This window comes from Helianthus annuus, chromosome 2 (genome assembly GCF_002127325.2).
Source record: "Helianthus annuus cultivar XRQ/B chromosome 2, HanXRQr2.0-SUNRISE, whole genome shotgun sequence".
Taxonomy (NCBI): Eukaryota; Viridiplantae; Streptophyta; class Magnoliopsida; order Asterales; family Asteraceae; genus Helianthus; species Helianthus annuus.
Genome location: NC_035434.2, coordinates 169,365,047 through 169,387,853, shown reverse-complemented (window position 1 = coordinate 169,387,853; position 22,807 = coordinate 169,365,047).

Sequence of the window (22,807 nt, the reverse complement as noted above, 5' to 3'; positions counted from 1 at the left end):
TCCAAAACTAAAACTTTTTGCATCTGAGTCCCTGTGGTTTCAGTTTTATTGCCATTTTGGTCCAAAAATGAAATCAGGTCATATTTGTCTTATAAAATCCTGTTATTTTGTCATTTTCCGCAGGGGCAAAATGATCATTTCTTTTTTATAAATAAATATCATATTTTATAAGACAAATATGACCTGATTTGCCCCTGAGGAAAATGACAAAATTGCAGGATTTTATAAGACAAGTATGACCTGATTTCATTTTTGGACCAAAATGGCAATAAAACCGAAACCACAGGGACCCAGATGCAAAAGGTTTGAGTTTTGGACTAAAGTGGCAAAAGTAACCAAACCTCAGGGACCAAAATGGCAGTTTACTCATAAATAAATAAAAAACTATTTGTATGATGAAACAGGTAAGAAGTGAACAATACTTGATATATGTTTATTAATTACAATGGAAAAGGGTTGAATAACAATTGATACTTTTAAGCCTTATAATAAACAAAGAACATCAATGGAGAGCAATACTTAAGCTATTTTTATGTGATAATTTATTAGTTTAAAGTTTTCATAATTACAAATAATATAAAATTCATCGCTAAATCGTTGGTGAAGATACTGACCATATTCAGTTTGTAGGTGGATTTCTGTGACTCCGACGGACGGGTCATTGCTAAATTATGGGTAAAGACTTGAGTGACGTATCTCTGACGGATCACCGATGACCACTTCGCTGTCAGATCACCAATAATGAAATTTTTAGCGACAAATTATTGATGACCTTATCAACAATGACTGAATGATGGAGTGTTCATTGACACGTCTTCACTAGTTCGTAGTCGTAGGTAATAATTGTTTTTAGTATAAACGATAAATACATACACAATATCTTGTAAATAAATTTTATTTACAATTATACAATAGTTTCCCTTAAACTAAATTTGTACTTGTATACAAAATATATTCATATAGTAAAAACCTATCTAGCTAGAATTGACAGTCATAACAAGTACTTATGCCTAAATTGTACTTATATATAAAATTTATTCATACAGTAAAAACCTATCTAACTAGAACTGTCACTCATAATAATGAGTACTTATGTCTAAAAGCATAAAAATGTTTACAGAACTAGTCCTTCTCAGTTAGGGGTGTGCAGAATTCGTTTCGAATTCAAAAAATTCGAAATTCGTTTAAATTCGATTCGATTCGAAATTCGAATAAAAATTATATATTTTTATTTATTATTTTTATATATAATACATATATAACTTTTATTAGGCTATACTATAAATTATTTTCAAAATTTTCCAAGTATTAAAATTACCCATTATAAAACCCACTACATGGCCCATAACTAAAACCTAAGTAACAAATCTATCAATAGATTTCTAAGCGTAAAAATATTAACTTGTAATGTGCAGTGGTTATTCCCGACTTCTCGTTTTGAATTTTAGACTTGTGGTACTTTATTTGAAACCTTTTAATGTGATATCGTGCTTTATGACTGCTTTAAAATTTATGTTTCATTTTGAAAGTTTTTTACATGTTTTTAAAGAATCTGAATTAAATCGAATTTATTCGAATTCGATTCGAATTCGAATTTTTAAGCGAATACGAATCGAATACGAATTGGGTTTTTTATTCGAATACGAATTCGAATCGAATTCGGTAGGTTTTAATCGAATTCGAATCGAATACGAATTCAAGGAAAAATAAAAATTATTCGAACAATTCGATTCGAATAATTCGAAAATTCGATATTCGATTCGATGAACACCCCTATTCTCAGCCAATCTTGCAACTAAACTGGCCTATTGTCGATGGCTACGACAAGCAACCATTCATCCATGAGTTGAGGCTACATCTCCGATTCTCCTCCTTATGCACATGTTGCTTCTCTAGCACCATCCTCAGTTTTTCTTCCAAGGAAATAACCTACAAATAAGATCCTATCCTCATGATTAGTACTTTGTTGGCGAATAAACTTAATGACCATTTATAAGAAACATACCTTCGTAAAAGGGTCGGGAGTACAAGATCACTCGGTACTATAAATGTCGGGACATCAATCATGGCATAATGAGTATCATGAATGGTCCCAAAACCAAAGAGGCAGCCAATCTTTTGGCCTCTAGCACACTGTTCCTATAGTTGTGGGTCGTCGTCAATAAATGTAGCTTTGGACTCGACAACATATGTCTGCTAAAAATACTAGGCATACCTCTCCTATGATTTTTACAAAATCGAACAAGATTAGCAATCTTAAAAAAATGTAAATCGACCATTTTCATTACAAGTTCAAACAAATATAGTTATACAAAAACAAGGGACACAACAATGTATCTATCATAACCATTGGCGTAGCTTAGTGGGGGCGGGAGGGGGCGGCCGACCCCCTGAACTTTTCGCTCAGTAGTGGAGAATATGTAGTTTTTGTATAGAAATTTTTAGGTATATACGTTTTTTACCCCCCGGTTTTATAGAAATTTTTGGGTATATGCGTTTTCGACCCCCCGTCGAAAATCTCAAGCTTCGCCACTGATCATAACTACTTTAACCAATCTTATTAAACAAGGTACATAACTTGGAAAGCTTTTCATCACTCTAGCCGCCTTCAAAGTAACTTACTTTGAAGGATCAGTGGGCGTTGCAGGCCACTTTCCCTCTTAAGGCCTTCTGTTTGTACATTTTTTTTTTTTTGATCGAAACCGTTTATGCAAAGACCTCCATTTGGGGCGTCCCCATACCTTGGTATATAATATCACTTGTTAGTAATTAAGAAAGTAGGGGAAGGTTCATTGGGGAACACTTAAAAATTGGGGAACAGCGGGGAACCGGCTCAAACGAACTCCGATTTGACTCATTCCAGCGGCGTTGGAACCGGCTCGTCGAACCCTAACTAAGATCTTTTAACCCTAAACCCTAAATCCTAACTCCTAAACTCTAAACCCTAAAGCTAAAAAAATAAGGCTAAAACCTAAGATAAACCGTACAATCTAAACTATAAACCCTAAAAACTAAACCCTAAAGGCTAAACCCTAAGCTAAACCCTAAAGCTAAACCCTAAAGCTAAACCCTAAACCCTAAAGCTAAACCCTAAACACTAAATCTAAACCCTAAAGCTAAACCCTAAAGCTAAACCCTAAAGAAAAACCCTAAAATCCAAACCCTAATATATTTAGGGTTTAGGGGTTATGATTTAGGGTTCAGGGTTAAAAGATCCTAGTTAGGGTTCGACGAGCCGGTTCCAACGCAACTGAAATGAGTCCAATCGGAGTTCGTTTGAGTCGGTTCCCCGCTGTTCCTCACTTTTTAAGTGTTCCCCAATGAACCTCACACTAAGAAAGTATATACAAAAACATATCGGTAGACTTCCCATTTGTTACAAATGTTATGCGACATTGATCGACCCCCCAGTGTGCCTACACGACACCCCATTAAAGGTGCTTGACCGATTGGTCTTACAGGTCCTAGACTAGGATCTACAACCACATGTGCTTTAAGCATGTGATTGATAAACTAATGTTTAGTTATAATGTAGCATGGATCTTTGTTCTTGAACTTGATCGTATAAACTGCAAGATAAGTTGAAGTGTTGGACAAATAGTGTGTTATTCTATCTATCTTAAAAAGTAATGTCGGTGATATTTGCTAAATTAGTCCCTTCTTTTTGCATTACTTTTAACCATACATTTGTTTATTTGCAGCATGTGGTATGCTCATATAATGTATATATGTGTGGGCGTTCGGGGGGCAAAAGTGAAAGTGCACTAATTTTAACGTTATTTTACTAATTTCGTGAAAATAACGTTAAAAGAGGGAGATGGTTAATCATGCATCATGTGGTGGCGTTGATAGCCGAAAGACAAGGGAGTACATGCACTAATCGGCGTTTGTCTCAATTGCTGAGTGTTATGTGCCTTATGTCCAAGGCTTGATGCAAAACTACAATCGAGCCGGGGGTCTCATTGGAAGCAGCCTCTCTATCCTGTAGAGGTAAGACTGTCTCACCCTCCTCAGACCTTACCTTAGCTTTGCTATTGGTGGGATATACTCAGTATGATATGATGATGATTTGTTTATTTGCAGCACATTTAGTCCCTCTTTTCATTTGCCTACTATACATTTTACTTTAGAATTTGTACACGTTGATTGGATAATGCCTTTATGAATTGTTTTCCTTTGAAAACCCCCTTTTTAAATTCTTCTTTTTTTATTCTTAATTTCGATTGTCTAATCAGTACAATGAACAACTAATTAATCTCAACTTTAATCACAAGAAAACATATAATCAGTACAACGAACAACTAATTAACCTCAACTTTAATCACAAGAAAACGTAAACATGTTTTTCTTGCCATCGTCAAACTCAAATCGGATCAAATATAATACGTTTTTATTTGACGCTATAAGTTTGAGTTACTATACGTTTCGACGTAAATTTAGTTTAGAAACAAGTCTGAACAATTGTAGTCTATACTTTATCATGCCGCATGTTTATTTTATATACGTTTATGTTAGTCTACGTTTCAACATAAATTTTGTTTGGTAACAAGTCGGGTCAAATATAATATATTTTCATTCAATGATATGAATTCGGATTACTCTACATTTCAACGTAAATTTATTTCGGAAATTGTACTCTATAACTTATTACGTCGTGTAAGGCACCACCGCAACGCGGGCCGGTAACAAAACCTAGTTTTAATTAAGAGTTAATTACTGTTTTCGTCCCTGTGGTTTGTCAAAAATCACTATTTTAGTCCATTACTTTAAAAATTGCGATTTCAGTCCCTGTGGTTTCACTTTCGTAGCCATTTCAGTCCCTGTGGTTTCAGTTTTGTAACCATTTCAATCCATTTATTCTGTAAGTACAGGGACTGAAATGGTTACGAGGTGGACTGAAATGGTTACGGAAGTGAAACCACAGGGACTGAAATCACAATTTTTAAACTAATGGACTGAAATAGTAATTTTTGACAAACCACAGGGACGAAAACAGTAATTAACTCTTTAATTAAAATGGAAACGGTACGGGAAAATGGATTTTACCAGTGAATTTACTGGGCTAAAATCTATATCATACCCAACTGGGCTTGGAGTGTTAGAAACAAATTATTTGGGCCAACACATTACTCATAATTATATAAAACATAAAAGTGGCCTAGTGGGTAGCAGACTTTATTTGGTTTGGTTAAACCGACTAAAGTAAATTGTATAACTGATAACCGAATTCAAGGATTAGGATCAAATACAAATGCTGCTAAAAATAAGAAGTATACAAAGGCTCCTAAAAATAAATTCACTTCACAAAAAAAAAAAAACCCTAAACACCCAACACCACCCAAAAACCTAACCCCCTATCACCCACCCCATTTTTTTTTTTTTTGCCAAGGGGAAGGGGGTGGGGGTGGGTGTTTAGGTTTTTTTTTTATTATTTTTTTGGAGGGGGGGGGGGTTTGGGTTTTTGGGTGGTGGTGGGGTGGGTGTTTAGGTTTTGGGTGATGGTGTAGTGGGTTTAGGTTCTTGGACACTTGTCACTCTATAAAATCTTCTTACACTTCTTACAATTAGAAACCTTTATAGAATAACTTAACCTCCGAATTCTAGTTATTAGTTTTAGTGCATCTACAATGCATTTTATCACAAATGTGCCCAAGTGCCCAACTATTAATGTGCATATATATGATCTTTGAAAATATCCATTTCCCAAACAATCCCTCCTCCTTCACAAACATCATTTCATTTTCACATCATTACTACTTTTATATTTATTATAATAAACTGTTTATTTTATACTTTTTATTTAGTTTATTTAATAAATTATGATTAAATATTACGTAAATAAAAATAAATAATATAACAAATATTTATGCATTAAGTAAATAATAAACAAATAAGTCTTTGTATATTTATTTATCCAACCCCGATCCACCCACCCACCCTGTCTGCCCATGTTCTTCATCTCAAAACACTTTCCTCTCAAACAACCATAGACAACACAACCCAATGTGGGCGTCAGTGGTGGATGTTCAACTTATCTGAGGAACACATCCGTGACCTTCATAATAGATGGTCTTACCGACTTACTCGAATTCTTGTTGTCATAACACTAATAAACATCTCTAATTAATAAATTGAATTCAAATCAACTCTTCTTACTCTCTAACATAACCACCTCACCACAACAATGACCATATATTCTCATCAGTATAACCATTCTCTCTCTCCACACCTTAATACCACACTCTTATCTCTCAAAGAGAAACACATACTTTACACCTTGGCCTCTCAAATCTTGCTACAACACCCCTACAACCACATCGTCGCCACAATGTCTCCTCTTTTCCTCTACATCTTCGCCATACCCTCTAAAACCCTTAATCAATTTCCAAGGCATTACATTCGATACTCAGTTTTGAAGAGTGATTTCAGACTTTATTTGATTTGAAGTTCCTAGATTGGAATCTATTTAGGTTTTAAATATCCAATGTTTGATCATGAATGTAATTGACCGAATTATAATGTTATTATTCCTATATAAAAGTAACTATTTAATTTAGGATATGTTACTATCATCTGAATATGACTTGTCCAATTCATACGTTCATTGAATTCTTATCAACACATACGTCTCAATAGTGATGCATTAACTATACATAGATTTCGTAGTGCTTCACAAGATCTTTTTAAATAATTACAAAAGTATAATCAATGATGGGCCCTCATAAATAGGGCAAGGTGGATTTATATCCTCTCATGGGCTGAACACCACACAATGATTTTGGGCCTAATCCTATATAAGACAAATTCCACCATCTTTTAATCGTGAAAAGTGATGAAAAAACTAGAGTGTTTGGGTAAACTAGTGTGTGTTCCCGCGCTATATATGCGGCGGGAACTCAATTAGCATAGGTTGAGTTTGTATTGGTGTCAACACTCGTTATAGCAGTTTAAAGAGAAAACTAAAAAATTTAAAATAAAGTCGTGATATTCTCGAAAGGATATCGACATTTATTTCACATCAATCGAAAACCATAAAACGAATGTTGGTTCTGGTATTATGGATATTGGTAACGATGTTCGCGCGAAACCGTCACGGTTCGGTACAGTGTCAATACTCGTATAATCAAATTAAGGTATAGATGAATTATTATAAAAAAAAAAAAAAAAACTCATTCTATTCATGCATATAAAATTCTCATTTTACTTAAAAAAATCATTACAATTTTCATTCACTAAAATATATTTCGATTTTTTTTTTAAAAAAAGCCCAAAGGCTATATTTGAGAAATCCAAAGCCAACGATCACAAATTCACCCGCTACGACACTCGCGGCTGACTCTTTGCTGGCGCACGCGGCATGGTGTTGCGGTGCTCACAACATACAGTCTAGCAAGCACTTTTCGAAAAATTTTGTGGTGATTTCCCGGTTGCCTAGTAGTGGGTCCGCCCCGCCCTTTGAATGGATTAAGATCCGTGAACGTGCATTTGAAATAGTTGGAACACAAACTAAATAAGAGTCCGTGAGTGTAGGTCAATAGATGGATCATAGCTTTGGAAGGATTAGTGAAAAAAACAGTTGATTTTGATAGCGCATGCAATAACTTTCAAGTGATAAAAAGAAAGAATCCAAAAGGGTCCCTATGAGTGAGTCTTGACTCTTTACGGATTGAGCCATGGGCCAGCTATACACTTGATGGCTCATGCAACTCCATAAACATTTACACTCAAAATAGTGTTCTAGTGTTCAAAATGCTTTGTGTTCTAGTGTTTTGCGCATTAAATAATATTATCAATTGTGTATCAATAGTACGTAGGGGTGTGCAAAGTCGGTTCGGTTATGAAGCTCTACCGAAACCGATAACCGAGTTGTGGTATGGAAAGAATGCTCCACCAAACCAATAACCAGGGTCGTTCCAACGTTAGGCCCTAAGCAAACTACAAAGACAGGGCCCTTTGAATGGTTATAAAGAAAACATCGGTTCTTGTTTCTTCCTTATAAGTCTCAGTCGCAAGCACAATATAAAAATTCAAAGATTTAAGGTATAAATTAAGAATTTAGGGAGAACAATGATTAAGTGAATCGCAAGATATAGAGATTACTATAAAAAATAGCCGTTAACCAACCTTGATTATCCTTGCGACACCACTAATTTCACCTAATTTCACATCTAATTTTTCCCCAATCGGCGACACCATTGAGCAAAATGAGCATGTGCGACGTTACAGTTAGTAAAAATAACGATGACGGCCTAGATTAAATACAAATTGCATATTGGTTGGAGTTGGAATTAGGCTCTTTTATTTAAAAATTGGTTATTTATTTGGTCTAATACATAATACACATGCTGTATAAAGTTTTTTAAAATATTTGGAGGCCTTATTTTTTGGAGGCCCTAGGTCGTTGACTAGATTTAGAAGCCTCTAGGTACGGCCCTGCGAATAACCGAGCATGTTTATGGAAGGGTCAGTTAAAACGTTGGTTATGAATTGGTTTCGGTTAAGTTTGATTAATTATCTAATGTTTCTATTTTTATTTTTATTTTTTGCTTTTTTCAACTGAAAATTTTCGGTTCTAGTGTTCCAAGCTGAAATATGTAGGCTTTAAGGTCGGTTATGGTATTTCAAGCTCGGTTATGCAAGGTAATGCGTGACAGTACATGGAAATATGCATGTTTCAGTTTGATTAACTCGGTTAACCAAATTTACACAACCGAAACCATAGCCGATGGCTCGGCTATGAAGATGCTCTTAACTATAACCAATCGGTTTAGCCGGTTCTCGATTAATTTCCAATAACAGTTTGGTTTTCGTTTTTTCACACCCTTATTGATCAATAGGTTATTAGATGTATCAATCTGGTCCTCCACCCCCTTTATTTATGATATTATCAGTTTAGGTTCAGTTTGCAAGGATTTTTAAACCATAAATAACCCTGCATATTTGTAAATTAATATTTCCATGACTAATAAATTTACGAGTATTTATAAGTTTTGAATAGATATGCATTAGATACATAAAATTCATAAATCTATACATTACGGTCATATGATTATAATTTTACCTATGAAATCTATAAATTTATACACCATTAATTGACCTGTAATGAACCGAACGAACATGAGGCAAGTTTGTGTTTCTTCATTTAACTTTAACCGACACGAACATATAATCAAACCTATTTTTTGTTCATATTCGTTCAGTAAGAAAATGAGCATGTTCGTATCCGTTTATGTTCGTTCATTTAAAACCTAAACGAACACAACTTCATGAACATAAACGAACATAATTTAACAAACAATAACCAACACAATTAAACATAATTTAACAAACATAAATGAACACAATTGACTAAACATAAATGAACAAAAAGTATTTTTAATATAAATTAGTAATTAATTACGATAATTTTCTTTGAAAAACCTATTTTATTACTAGAAAACCAATTACCAACTTTTCAAAAAAAGAAAGCCATTTACCAATTAGATTTATTTATATATAAGTAGTCACAAAGTTCCTTTATGTTTGATATATATATATATATATATATATATATATATATAGGGGGCTAGATAGAAAACCCTATATATATAAAAAAACCCGAGAAAACCCAAGCTCCCGACATTTTTTTTTTTTTGAAAAAAATAACACATGTAATATACATGTTTTTAAGACTTTTGGGCCAAAAAAATCAAAAAAGCGCCGAAGGGATATTTTTTTAAAAAAAAAAACAAGTTTCAGCAATTTTCAGCGAAATTATGGATTTTTTGCTTAACACGTGTTAGGAGCTGAAATTTGTTTATTTTTTTTAAAAAAATCCCTTCGGCGCTTTTTTGTTTTTTTTTGGCCCAAAACACTCTAAAACATGTATATTACATGTGTAATTTTTTTCAAAAAAAAAAAAAATGTCGGGAGGTTGGGTAAAAATGGCTTCCCATTTGGGTTTCCAGAGTTTTCTAAGAATTTTAGGGTTTTTATCTAGCATTATTTTATATATATATATATATATATAGGGGACCGCTAGAATGAGAACCACCTCGAGTTGTAAGAACCGCAAGAACTACTTGATCCGGGGCGAGGTGGACCAATTTATTTTTTTAAAAAACGTAGATGCATGTATTATAAACACATTCGTAAAAAAAATTTAAAAAAAATGCCGTGCGTGTAGTTTTTTACACCACAAGTTTGTGGTTTACGAGTTCTGTAACACCCTTTAAATTGAATCAAGGTTTAACGTATAGTTTGCGAAAAGGATCATGTAATTAAGTTTACATATACATCGGAAATACGGGTTTATTAAAAACTTTTACAATTTAAAAATAATACAACATAATGTAGTTTAGTCGTCGTTTGAAAGTTACGACGACACACCGTGCGGAAGCTTCTTTTTCATGTGTCCGGTTCTTTCTCGCCGCTTGATCTTCATCCGGGTACTCTTGATATCCACCTATGATCAAAACCAAAATAAAAGTTAGTTTTGATAACTTAAATATAAGTCTAAACAAGTTCTAAGCAACGAATAATCAAACAAAATATTTATTTCCAACTTTGATGTCTCCCGCGTGTCGCGGGAGACCCATCTCAATGTGTCGCGTGTCGCGGCGATCGTCGCGTGTCGCGCCCCAAGCTGAGTCCTTCGTCGCGTGTCGCGGGGGAACCCAATTTCCAGCGGGTTCATTACTGAAACCTGTGGTTTCCCTTCGCGTGGCGCGGGGAAGACCATTTTCCAGCAGGTCTGGTTCTGGGTCTGCATTTTTTGCCCAGCTCAAGTTTTTACAAAAACACAACTTCAAAATGTCATAACTTTTTATCTACTTATCCGTTTTGTACGAATCTTTTCCTACGCGTCCGTAATTAAATTACAGACCCATTTATCACCTTGATTTGCATAAAAATCTGATTTATACACGATTGGATCATAAATTTCTTAGGTGATTATTCGACCCGTTTGGCATTATCATCACTCTACATACTATAGAATCAATAGTTAATTCCTATCATATTTACCCATCCCGGGCTTGTCGAACCTTAACGTTTTCGTTCCCACCAAAGAGTTTACGTAGGCATTTACATTTACCGATTCATTTGTATCTATCTAAGCATCTAACCACAATTTACTTCTTAGTCTATTTTGACCCGTTTAGGGGACTTTTGAGCATTTAAACGTTAAAGTCACTCTTTTCACTTCGCATCTTTTATTCACATACTAAACAACTAATTTTATTCCACCACAACAATTTTGTGGTGGATTTAACATAAGGAATCCAAAATCCCAATTTCTACCCTTCGGTTAGACATTTTACGCATAAGACCCGTTTTTAGACATTCGCCCCACGAATGTCATTACCTATAATTTTTATACATATCTATGGACTTCGTAATCATAATACAAATTCCTAAACAACCTCTAAGGGTCGTTTCCCCGTTTTACCCAACAATGACTTTTTGGTCAATTTTATGTCCTTCATTTTACGGCGAAGGACCATCACTATCTATTTGACCAAAATTGCACATTTAGCTTTAAATTCATTTAGGCGTACCTGGCTCGAGTCATAGGATTGACCCGTTTAAATATCTCTCACTATTAATTTCTAATTAATACCAACGCGAAACGTATGATATTTCCTGTAATCACAAAACTCAACAAGCGATCATCAAATAATATTGTCAAATGATCTTGCCAATGCCATTTGACCCGTTTAGTCCGAACGCCCATTTTCCATTATTCATTTTCAATACACACAACTGATGTATACTAAAAAGGGTCTAAGCTTTTACTTACCTCGCATCCAAATTACACTTTCCTTTTCGTACTTGCTCCGTTTGACCCGCTTCATTCCCAGCCTCCATCTAGCTTGTCGAGAGTCAAACTATCATCATAATTCACAAGGTGGTTAGATTAGTCATTATAACCACGACTATTCCACCTTACGTATTTTCTATGTCAAAACTACTATTCGACTCCATCCATGGTTAGTTTAACTCTTCAAAAGTTAACTATCCTTAATTATATGATATGTGCATATAAGCTAAATCGACTTCATGATTAAAATTTGTATTACCCCACATTACACGTAATTAGTCGAACTAGGAAATTACGTGTTTGATTCATAATTTCAACATATGAACATTGTGGGCATAATTTATAACATCAACAACCAAGTTTCGTATCACTGAAAATATGCTGTTTTTGATTACCTGTTTAACCTGTTTACAAGTCCTCAAAAATTATGATTTTTTTATGTGGCGTACCTCTCGGAGGGTTAGACCTTGTGTTAAAATTTCAAGATCTAACTCTTTACCAAAAACTCGTAAAAATTCATTTTTAAGCTGCAATCAGATTCGTCACTTCTGACTGCAGCTTACGGAAAAATTCATTTAAAATTCCTCGTTTATCCGATTGACGAAATTCCAATTGGCGATTCTTTTACTCACTTAAAACTTTCTACAACAAGAATTTGAGATCATAACTCAATTCCTAAATTGAGTTATGACATTCGTAATGGGCTGCAAATTCTGCCAGAAAACGCAGCTTGAACCTTTGATACGGAAAAATTCATAAAACGCTCAATATTTGTCGAAAAAATGCGATTCCAGTGGGGTTTTAAAGATATTTCCTGGATAAGAAACACATGTTTTTATCACGTTTTGTCCAGGTTACAGCCAATACAAGTCGGCTGTAAATTCTGATCAGGAGCTGTTTGAATTCAGCTTTCAATTTAAGTATGTTCTTGACATCATAACACTATTTTTTTGCAATCAAAACCCTAAAAACATCTCATACATGAATTTAGCATCAACAAAATCTGAATTTACTTGAGCTAAGCATGATTTCAATATATATACTTGTAACACTCCAAAAACGGGTTTATTAATTATAATAAAGTAACCGAAAATAAACGGGTAAAATACGGTAGTGATAAAAATAAACCTAGTAAATATTAGGATCTAAATAAGTAAGCCTAATATTAACTAAAAAGTGAATCAAAGCTTCGGAGGAAATAAAGCTTATAAAAGACCCGAGGTAACGGGGTGTATGTAACACCCCTAAAATATAAATCCTTTTATTATAAATCCAACGTTGGTATTAAAGAGATAAACTAACTAGTGATAAAACTAACCTAGTTAGATAAGAGTTTAGTGATAATAAATTAGAGTGTTAGAAACACCCAAAATAAAAACCTCATGAAAGTAGGAGGGTTAAAAGTGCCAAATATGAAACAAGTTTTATTAAAAAAAATAAAAGAAAACTCCAACACACACACTGGTGTGTGGATCAACCAGAACACAGAAGGGGGCGACCAGGTTTCTTCAAAACCCTAACTCACCCAAAAATTCACAAATTGAAGGTCAAGATCAATTCCAAAACGAAATCCGAGCCTAGATTGGTGATCTCCATTGCAAGGGGGTCATAAGGTATGTGAAATTTGATAGAAAATCTCTTCTTGAAATTTTGATGAACTTAGAGAATTCAGAAATTGTTGATGCATGATTGTTATATGGATGAAATAGGAACATAGTAGTGTCTAAGAGTAAACCCTAGACAAGTATATGTTAAAATCATGCTTAGCTCAAGTAGATTCAGATTTTTGTTGATAGTAAATTCATGTATGAGATGTTTTGGGGGTTTTGATTGCTAAAAATAGTATTATGATGTCAAGAACATGCTTAAATTGAAAGCTGAATTCAAACAGCTCCTGATCAGAATTTACAGCCGACTTGCATTGGTTGTAACCTAAACAAAACGTGACAAAAACATGTGTTTCTTGAGTCTAAAATGTAATTCCAGGAAATATCTTTAAAACCCCACTGGAATCGCATTTTTTCGACGAAAATTGAGCGTTTTATGAATTTTTCCACATCGAAGGTTCAAGCTGCATTTTCTGACAGAATTTGTAGCCCGTTACGAATGTCATAACTCAATTTAGGAATTTAGTTATGACCTCAAATTTTTACTGTAGATAGTTTTAAGTGACTAAAAGAATCGCCAATTGGAATTTCGTCAATCGGATAAACGAGGAATTTTAAATAATTTTTCCATAAGCTGCAGTCAGAAGTGACGAATCTTATTGCAGCTTAGTAAATGAATTTTTACGAATTTTTGTTAAGAGTTAGATCTTGAAATTTTAACACAAGGTCTAACCCTCCGAGAGGTACGCCACATAAAAAAATCATAATTTTTGAAGACTTGTAAACAGGTTAAACAAGTCACCAAAAACAACCCATTTTTCAGTGATATGAAATGCCTGAATGAAATCGCGGTCTACTTGGTTGTGTGTAAAATTTGATTTCATTAAGAGTTCGGATGAAATATGCCTAAGTGAGTTCAATAAACCAAATGTGCATTTGAATATGTTGATAAGTCAATTGACTTTTAAAAAGTCAAACCGACCAATGATTGTATCGAATGATAATTTTGATATGGTCGAATGATAAATTCGACATAAAACCCGTAGGATAGAATAGTCGTAAAGGATTATGACTAATCTAACCGTCTTACGGATTGTGATGATGATAGTTTGACTCTAGACAAGCTAGATGAAGACTTGGGAAAGAAGCGGGTCAAACGGATCGAGTACGCGGAAAAAGCACATAACGGATGCAAGGTAAGTGAAACTTACACCTTTTAGTAAAATAAATGTTCATCCTATAAGTTTCGAATACAATAAGGATAATATTCAAGATATGGTTCCCGGCGCGAAATAATACGGGTCGGAACTAATATAAATGATAAAAACCATGTTTAATGGTAAAAGAGAGATAGAACGGTAAATTAGCCATGAAAAGCTAATTATAAAAATGGGTTTTTGAACGGTTACTATAAGTAAGCCTAATGAATAAAAAGAGTAAAAATGGTCAAATGGTAATGTGGATACCATTTGACAAATATCAACTAATAAGCACTTGGCGAGTTTTATGCTTACAGGATAAAGCGGCTTATGAATTAGCGTTGCTATGAATTAGCAAATTTTCGAGACAAGGTATTAAAATGGGTCAATGTATTGATCCGAGCCAGGTACGTATAATTATGTTGTAGTTAAAAGTGCTAATTTGGTCAATAATTGGTGAGAGTCTTTCGTCGTAAAATAAGAGACTAGAATTGACCAAAAAGCCCTCAACGGGCGAACCGGGTAAACGACCGTTAGAGTTTGTTTAGAAACTTGTTTATTGATTTTGAAACCCAGAGATACATATAAAAAGTATAGGCAAAACGTTTGCGGGTCAAAATAGACTAAGAAGTAAATTGTGGTTAAATGCTTAGATAGATACAAATGAATCGGTGAATGTAAACGCTTACGTAAACTCTAGGATGTGAGTGAAAACGTTAAGGTTTGACAAGCCCGGGATGGGTAAAATGATAGGAATTAACTATTATCTTTTTAGAGCATGTAGTGAAATAATAATGCCAAATGGGTCGAATAATCACCTAAAGGATTTATGAGCCAACATTGGATAAATCAGATTTTTATGCAAACCAAGGTGATAAACGGGTCCGTAATTTAATTACGGACGCGTAGGAAAAAGAATCGCGTAAAACAGACTTGTAGATAAAAGTTAAGACATTCTCAAGTTTTGATTTTTGTTGAAAATTATAGCTGGGCAGAAAATGCAGGTTTCAGTAATGAACCCGCTGGAAATTGGGTTCCCCCGCGACACGCGACACATTGAGATGGGTCTCCCGCGACACGCGGGAGACATCACAGTTGGAAATATATATTTTGTTTGATTATTCATTGCTTAGAACTTGTTTAGACTTATATTTAAGTTATCAAAACTAACTTTTATTTTGGTTTTGATCATAGGTGGATATCAAGAGTACCCGGATGAAGATCAAGCGGCGAGAAAGAACCGAACACATGAAAAAGAAGCTTCCGTACGGTGTGTCGTCGTAACTTTCAAACGACGACTAAACTACATTATGTTGTATTATTTTTAAATTGTAAAAGTTTTTAATAAACCCGTATTTCCGATGTATATGTAAACTTAATTACATGATCCTTTTCGCAAACTATACGTTAAACCTTGATTCAATTTAAAGGGTGTTACAGCCACGCGCCCTAGGATCGAGGCGATGGTTTCTCACTCCCCTGACGTGTCATCTCCCTGTTGGCTAACTTTCTGCCCTCCTGACGGTCCACTACCCATCGTATTAAATGCGATGGGTATAAATAGTTGGCGGTTTCCTTCTTTTTTTCACTTTCAAAATTCGAACTCCATTTTCTTTCTATCTTTCTCTCCATATCTCTCCTTTTTTATCTCCGAGTTCTCTCTTCCTTAATCATGTCTATTGCAGCGAATCCTTCGAGGAAAAGGAAATACAGGCCTCGGAATCCTCCTGGTCTGGATCGTGCTGAAATTAATTGGAAAGAGGAAGAATTCCAAAATCTTGTTCGTGATATGGGTTTTCGATCGGAGTGGGGTGCTCAGTTTCCAACCCCGAATTCTATCGCTGTGGATGCTCCTCCGGGGTACATAGCGTTGTATGTTGCTTACTTCCGGTAAGGTAACTTTCGTCTTCCTATGATGAAGTTCACCGGAGAGGTTTTGACGAACTATGCGCTACACATTTCACAGATAAACGCCCTAGGGTTGCCCCGAATTACTCACTTTGAATTCATATGTAGGGCCAATCGTATTGAGCCAACTTTCGAGATATTTAACGTGTTTTATTTTGTGAGTTATACTGGCGGTTTCTACTCCTTCAACTCCCGAACCGGTGGGGTTAGTCCTTGCAGTACTAACCTACCGAAGAGTCTGCATGATTGGAAGCAGAAGTTTTTCTACATTCACCGTGGAGTTATTCCCATCGATATGCATTATCGTGAAGAGAGTGAAGGGGTTCCTCGCGTGAATGTGTCCATAAATTTTGCTGAGCAAGAGTGGTACAAGGTGTTGACTCAGAAGGTTACTTCTATCGCTCAACTTGAAGAGAGGGCACTGGTGGCGGCTGGGATGAGCATGCTGTGGGCACCTAGGGCTGGCATATCGGGTCAACCCAATCTGTTAAGACACGAACACGATAAGACACGAACACGAAACCTGTAAACACGAACACGACACGAAATCTTATCGTGTCAGATTTTCCAAACACGAACACGAACCTGTTAACGAACAGGTTACACGAAATGACCTCTTAAGACACGAAAATGTTGCCAACATATCATATGACCTGTTTAAGACACAAACACGACCTGTTAAGACCCGAACACGACCTGTTAAGACACGAACATGACCTATTATTCCATATTTAAAATTAGCAATTAAGGAACCTATTTAATGAAAATTTAGTCGCCAAAGGTTCACAAAAGTCATAAAAATGCATAAACACATATGTCTTAACAAACTTAAAATGAAATCCATAAAAGTCTAATCATAAAATCCAAATAGTTTCAACATTCAAGTTCCAATATGCCTTTCTTTCTCAAGATCTTCAATTCCAAACAATCAAACCTACACACAAATAATTACACTCGTAGGCATGGACAATTTGACATAAACTCATTCATATAGTTTTATCAAGCAACATTTCTAGAAATGGGTACCTTGAGATGTTCTTTGATTTTTAACAATCAACACTACTTGAAGCATTTGGAGTGGATACCTTAGGATTGTTCACGAAATTTGAAGCATCTGATTCACGGCTAATGTCAAGCGACATTATATCTTCTGTGAGCTCATCGACACTAACTTGGTCCGAACCTACAAAGTACAAACAAATATACATAATAACATTAATGGAATACCATGCAAAAAAACATAACAAAAATCAAGAAAAAAGACATTACAATAATCTCCAAATAACCAATCTTATATGAGAGCCTCAACGGTATCTTTGCTAAGTGAACTTCGATGTTCATTAAGGACTCTTCCGCTTGCACTGAATGTAGACTCCGATGCGACAGTAGATACCGGAATGGTCAAAAAGTCTCTTGCCATTCTCGCAAGTGCAGGATATCTAAACTCATTAGCTTTCCAAAAAGCCAACACATCAAGTTCACAGCTTCTGTCAACCCTTGACTCCTCCAAATACATTTGCAATTCTGACTTTTTGTTAATTGTAAAATCTTTACTTTGAAATTGATCAAAATCCTAAAAAATATTAGGAAATTAGTTAGTCAATAATTAAACACAATGTATAAATATATAAATAAATTACCTTAAGCCTTGCGCTCATTCCATAGGCATGTGTAGAATCATCCATTGTGTCCTCAACCTCTTTACTTGCATTTAAAGCACGTGTTGGATCATCTCTTCTATCATCACCGGCCACATTTAACATGTTGACATATTCATTAAATGTAGAATTCAAAAACTGGTCAACATTTGAATATTTGGGGCTCGTCTCTCCGTATATTTGTGAATAACTCCAGTCGATAAAATGCAACTTGTATCTAGGATCCAACACTACGGCTATAGCTAAGGTAAGACTAAAATCTGACCAATATTTTTAAAAGTTGGTCATCATCGGTTCTGCCATATTCTTGATATACCCATCATTCGAACTCATACCCTCAAACAACGTAAGATAAGCCATAAAGACGTGTGGATAGTACAAGTTTGCAGTCGGATATTTGGTACCCGAAAAAACATTGGTCACATCATAAAATACTCCCAGAAAAGTACATATCTTTCTAATCTTTTCCCACTCTAATGCATTTGGACAATGCTTAAAATTAGAATCACTTAATTTTAAATGACAAAAACCACGTCGATAATAAAGAGCGCTATCAAGCATCAAAAAAGTAGAATTCCACCTTGTAACAACATCTTGCCTTAACCCTTTTTTCTTCTTAATAGAAAGCAACTGAACACAATCCAAAAATTTTTCCTTCCTTTGTTGTGAACCTTTGACATACTTGATACTTTCTCTAACTTTATAAACACACTCATCAATTTCTTTTAACCCATCTTGCACAATCAAGTTCAAAATATGTGCACAACATCTCAAGTGAAAAAAATTACCCTTAGAAACAAGTGGTGACTTTGCATTCAGTTGTTCTCTCAAAAGCCTAACAAAAGTGTCATTAGAAGAAGCATTATCTAACGTCACAGAGAATATTTTGTTTTCTATGCCCCACTCTACTAAAATAGAAAACACTTTTTCACATAAAGCAATGTCGGTATGAGGTGGTGGCATAAAAGAAAATGATAAAACTCTTTTTTGCAAAATCCAATCTTTATCCATAAAATGAATAGTAATTGCTAAATACCCATCAGTAGCAATATAAGTCCATAAATCTGAAGTTAGACATAATCTGCCAGGTGATTCCATAAGCATCTCTTTCACCTTTTCCTTTTCTTTCTTATACATTTTCAATATATCTGATTTTACCGTATTTCTAGATATGATATTCACGTCGGGTTGCAAATACTTAAACAAATCCCTAAATGCCTTATATTCTACAAATGACAAAGGCAACTCATGCATCACAATAGCAGCAACAAGCATTTCACGAAACGTATTTTGACTAAAACTAGATGCCTTTAACTTCATCTCAGTATCTAAAAGCATTTGACCAACATCTTTATAAGTAGTACCATAGCAGCTTGATATATGTCGAGTAAAATTTCCCGTACCTTGCTTACTATCAAACATGAGAACATGACCACATTTATTACACTTTGATGGAACCTTTCCGCCTAAAGCTTTGTTTTTTTGTTTGGTAAAGTAATTCCAAACAACTGATCTTTCCTTTCGAGATCTCTTTGCCTTGGTTTTCTAACACCACTATCATTTTTATCATCTACCTCCATAGAGCCAACTTCATCATCTTCCAAATTCATAAAGCTATCATTTTCTAGATCGACTTTGATAGAATCGGAATCCATATCCACCTACAATAGATAAAAAATAAATAAGTTACACAAAAATTTTATAAGGAAATTTAACCAAAAACTATAAAAGTTGAACCAACAACATACCAGTGTTTTGCCCTTCTTTTTCCCCACTTTATTTTGTGAATCGCTCATGACTTTAATGTTGAATAAATCAGAAACTATATCCAAAAAAAACATAATTTAAGAAACAAATCTAAATAAAAGCTACTATATCAAGAAACAAAAAATTCAGTTCTTAATCTGATTGAACAACAACTATATCAACAAACAAAACGAGATTCTGATTAAATAGCAACTATATACGAAAACAAAAAAAAAATAACGCCGGTTTTAGGGAAAGAAAACAACATTAAATCACAGCTAATAATGCCTGCTAGATCATTAATTATCTATTTCTATTGACAACTGCTAATAATGCCTGCTATACTTCTACTGTTCTAGTCAAACAAATATCATGAAGCACTGAGTTCTAGCTATACTTCTACTGTTCTAGTCAAACAAATATAATAATGTACTAACATTGTTAGAATTAAATAATAGATATCATGAAGCATTACAACAGCTATACGAACAATCAATAACAATGAACACTATCAAATCTCAAAAGTATACACATAATGAAATAAATCGTAACAGAAATCACAATTTTGGTCTAACATAACCTACCGGAATTTACCATATGAGATTCCGGCGAAACTATATATCAATAAACTGTGAGCGGCGATGAAGGGTTGAGCAGCGGCCGTGATGAAGGGTTGACGGCGGCTGACGATGATGAAGGGTTGAGCAGCGGCCGTGATGAAGGGTTGACGGCGGCTGCGGCGATTAAGAGTTGAGCAGCGGCTATCGGCGATGAAGGAAGTTTAGGGTTTCATTGGTGAGCGATTGACCTGTGAAGAAGTATGATAGACATGTGAAAATAGATTTCAAAATTTTGGGTGAGTTAATTGTATACCGCCTCCACTCCGGGTCTACACATGACACAGTAACACACCCCATATATTTCATATATTTTTTTAATTTAAAATTATTAACAGGTCATTAACGGGTCTTAACAGGTTAACGGGTTTTGACCTGTTTAGACACAAAATTTAAACAGGTCTTATCGTGTCGACCTGTTTAGACACGAAACCTGTTAAGGTCAAACACGAAACCTGTTAACTTCGTGTAGGTTCGTGTCGTGTTATCGTGTTCGTGTCAGAATTGCCAGCCCTATGGGCACCCCAGAACCCTAGGGGTGTCCCTATCTATGGCTACCAAGGGAAAGGTATTACTGTTGATAATTTGTTTTATGTTCTTCCCTAATTTTGTCGTGCGTATCTTCATGTTGTTGTATTTTACAGCAGGATATAGTTTGATGAATTGTCTTGATCCTAAGGTCGGTGGTGCTATGGTTGTAGCAACAATAGCTGAAGGGAGGCCTTTGTGGTTGGACCAGATACGTGACCGATTCTTGCATCCTACCAGTGAGAGTCTTGCTGCTTATGCTAACACCATTTTAGGTGAAGATGGTGGGGATGATCTTGACGATGTTTTTAGTCCTACTCGGGAGGAGGTTATCATCCTTTCGAGTGAGGGTTCTGATAGATCACATGAAGGTCTAATCCCTCATTCCCCACATGCAGGTCTACCACAAGGGACTATGAATGAGCCTGTGAATGAGCCTGCTGGTGACGATGTTGATGCTCCGGTTGTCATTGCTGAACAGTTAGAGACCAGGAAGAAGAAGATAGATAAGTCTGAGGGAAAGAAGGCTGAGGAACCAACGGCTAAGGCACCTCGTAAGCGCCCTTCTACTTCTTTCTTCCTGGATTATGTTGTCGTGTCTGACACGCTATCTGGTTTAGACGCAGGGGATAAGCGTGTTGAGCGTGATCATGATGATGATGCTACCCTGACGGAGATTATGAAAAAGAAGAAGGTTCTCGGAGACAAGAAGAAGGAACTTGATGAGCAGCCTGCTGCTGCGCTTGCGGCGAAAAATCTAAGCTTCAGAAGGAGACTCCCCCTGCCCCTTCAGAGTTGGATATTGTTCTGGGGGGTTTTTAGAGGAAAACATGGTAACCTTCTGGAGAAGATATACGCCGCTTCTGGTTCTCAAGTTACAAAGTTTTTCATTTGTATGCCTTGTTTTTACTTTTACTTCTTCTTTTTGACTATCGTTCTTGCTCTAGGGCAGATGTTAAATTAGGTAAGAGTGTTAGTAAGGTCGATATTTCCAAGATTACTCCTCCGACCTCTCCACCTTCTAGAACCTTTGATCTATCCCCTCCGCATGTTGATCTGGGTGAAAAAAGGAAAGGAGATGATGTGGAGATTGAGCAAGTTGGGGAGGGTGGTGGTGGTGGTCGTGGTGGTCGTGGTCGTGGTCGTGGTGCTGGTGATGGTCGTGGTGGTGCTGATACTGAGGCTGAATCAAGTGAGGCCACTCCCCGTCACACCACTTACACTAAGCGTGGGCGGAGTTTTGGGCAGGTTGGCCCATCTGGGGTTTGCCAGAGTCCAGAATATGAACATGTTCAAGGTGGGTCCTGGGATACCCACAATCCTGCAAACGCTGATCTCCCACACGCTCCTCGATGGAACCTGACTCAAGGCACCCGGATGACTGATCTTAACAATTGCCGTGAGTTCTTTTCTTTATCCCTCCCCCTAGCTGAAAGATTTTTTCAAAAAAGACGCCATCGGATCGATCTCTTAGATGATCATATCCACGCTGGGGTTAACTTTTTTGCTACCTCTCAAGAGATTGCGCGGGAATGGCAGTTGATGGGTAAGGATACATTGGAATTTGAGGCTGCCAAGAAAGCATTGGCCGAGGAGAGGGAGAAATTCAACGCTGAGAAGAAGGGTTTGTCGTGGAGGGTTGCTGATGCGGCGGAAAAACTTGCTAAGGAGAAACAGTTTAACGTTAACAAGTAGAAAGAGTGGGTAACTGCTTGCGAACGAACCAACCGCGAACTGCAAACCT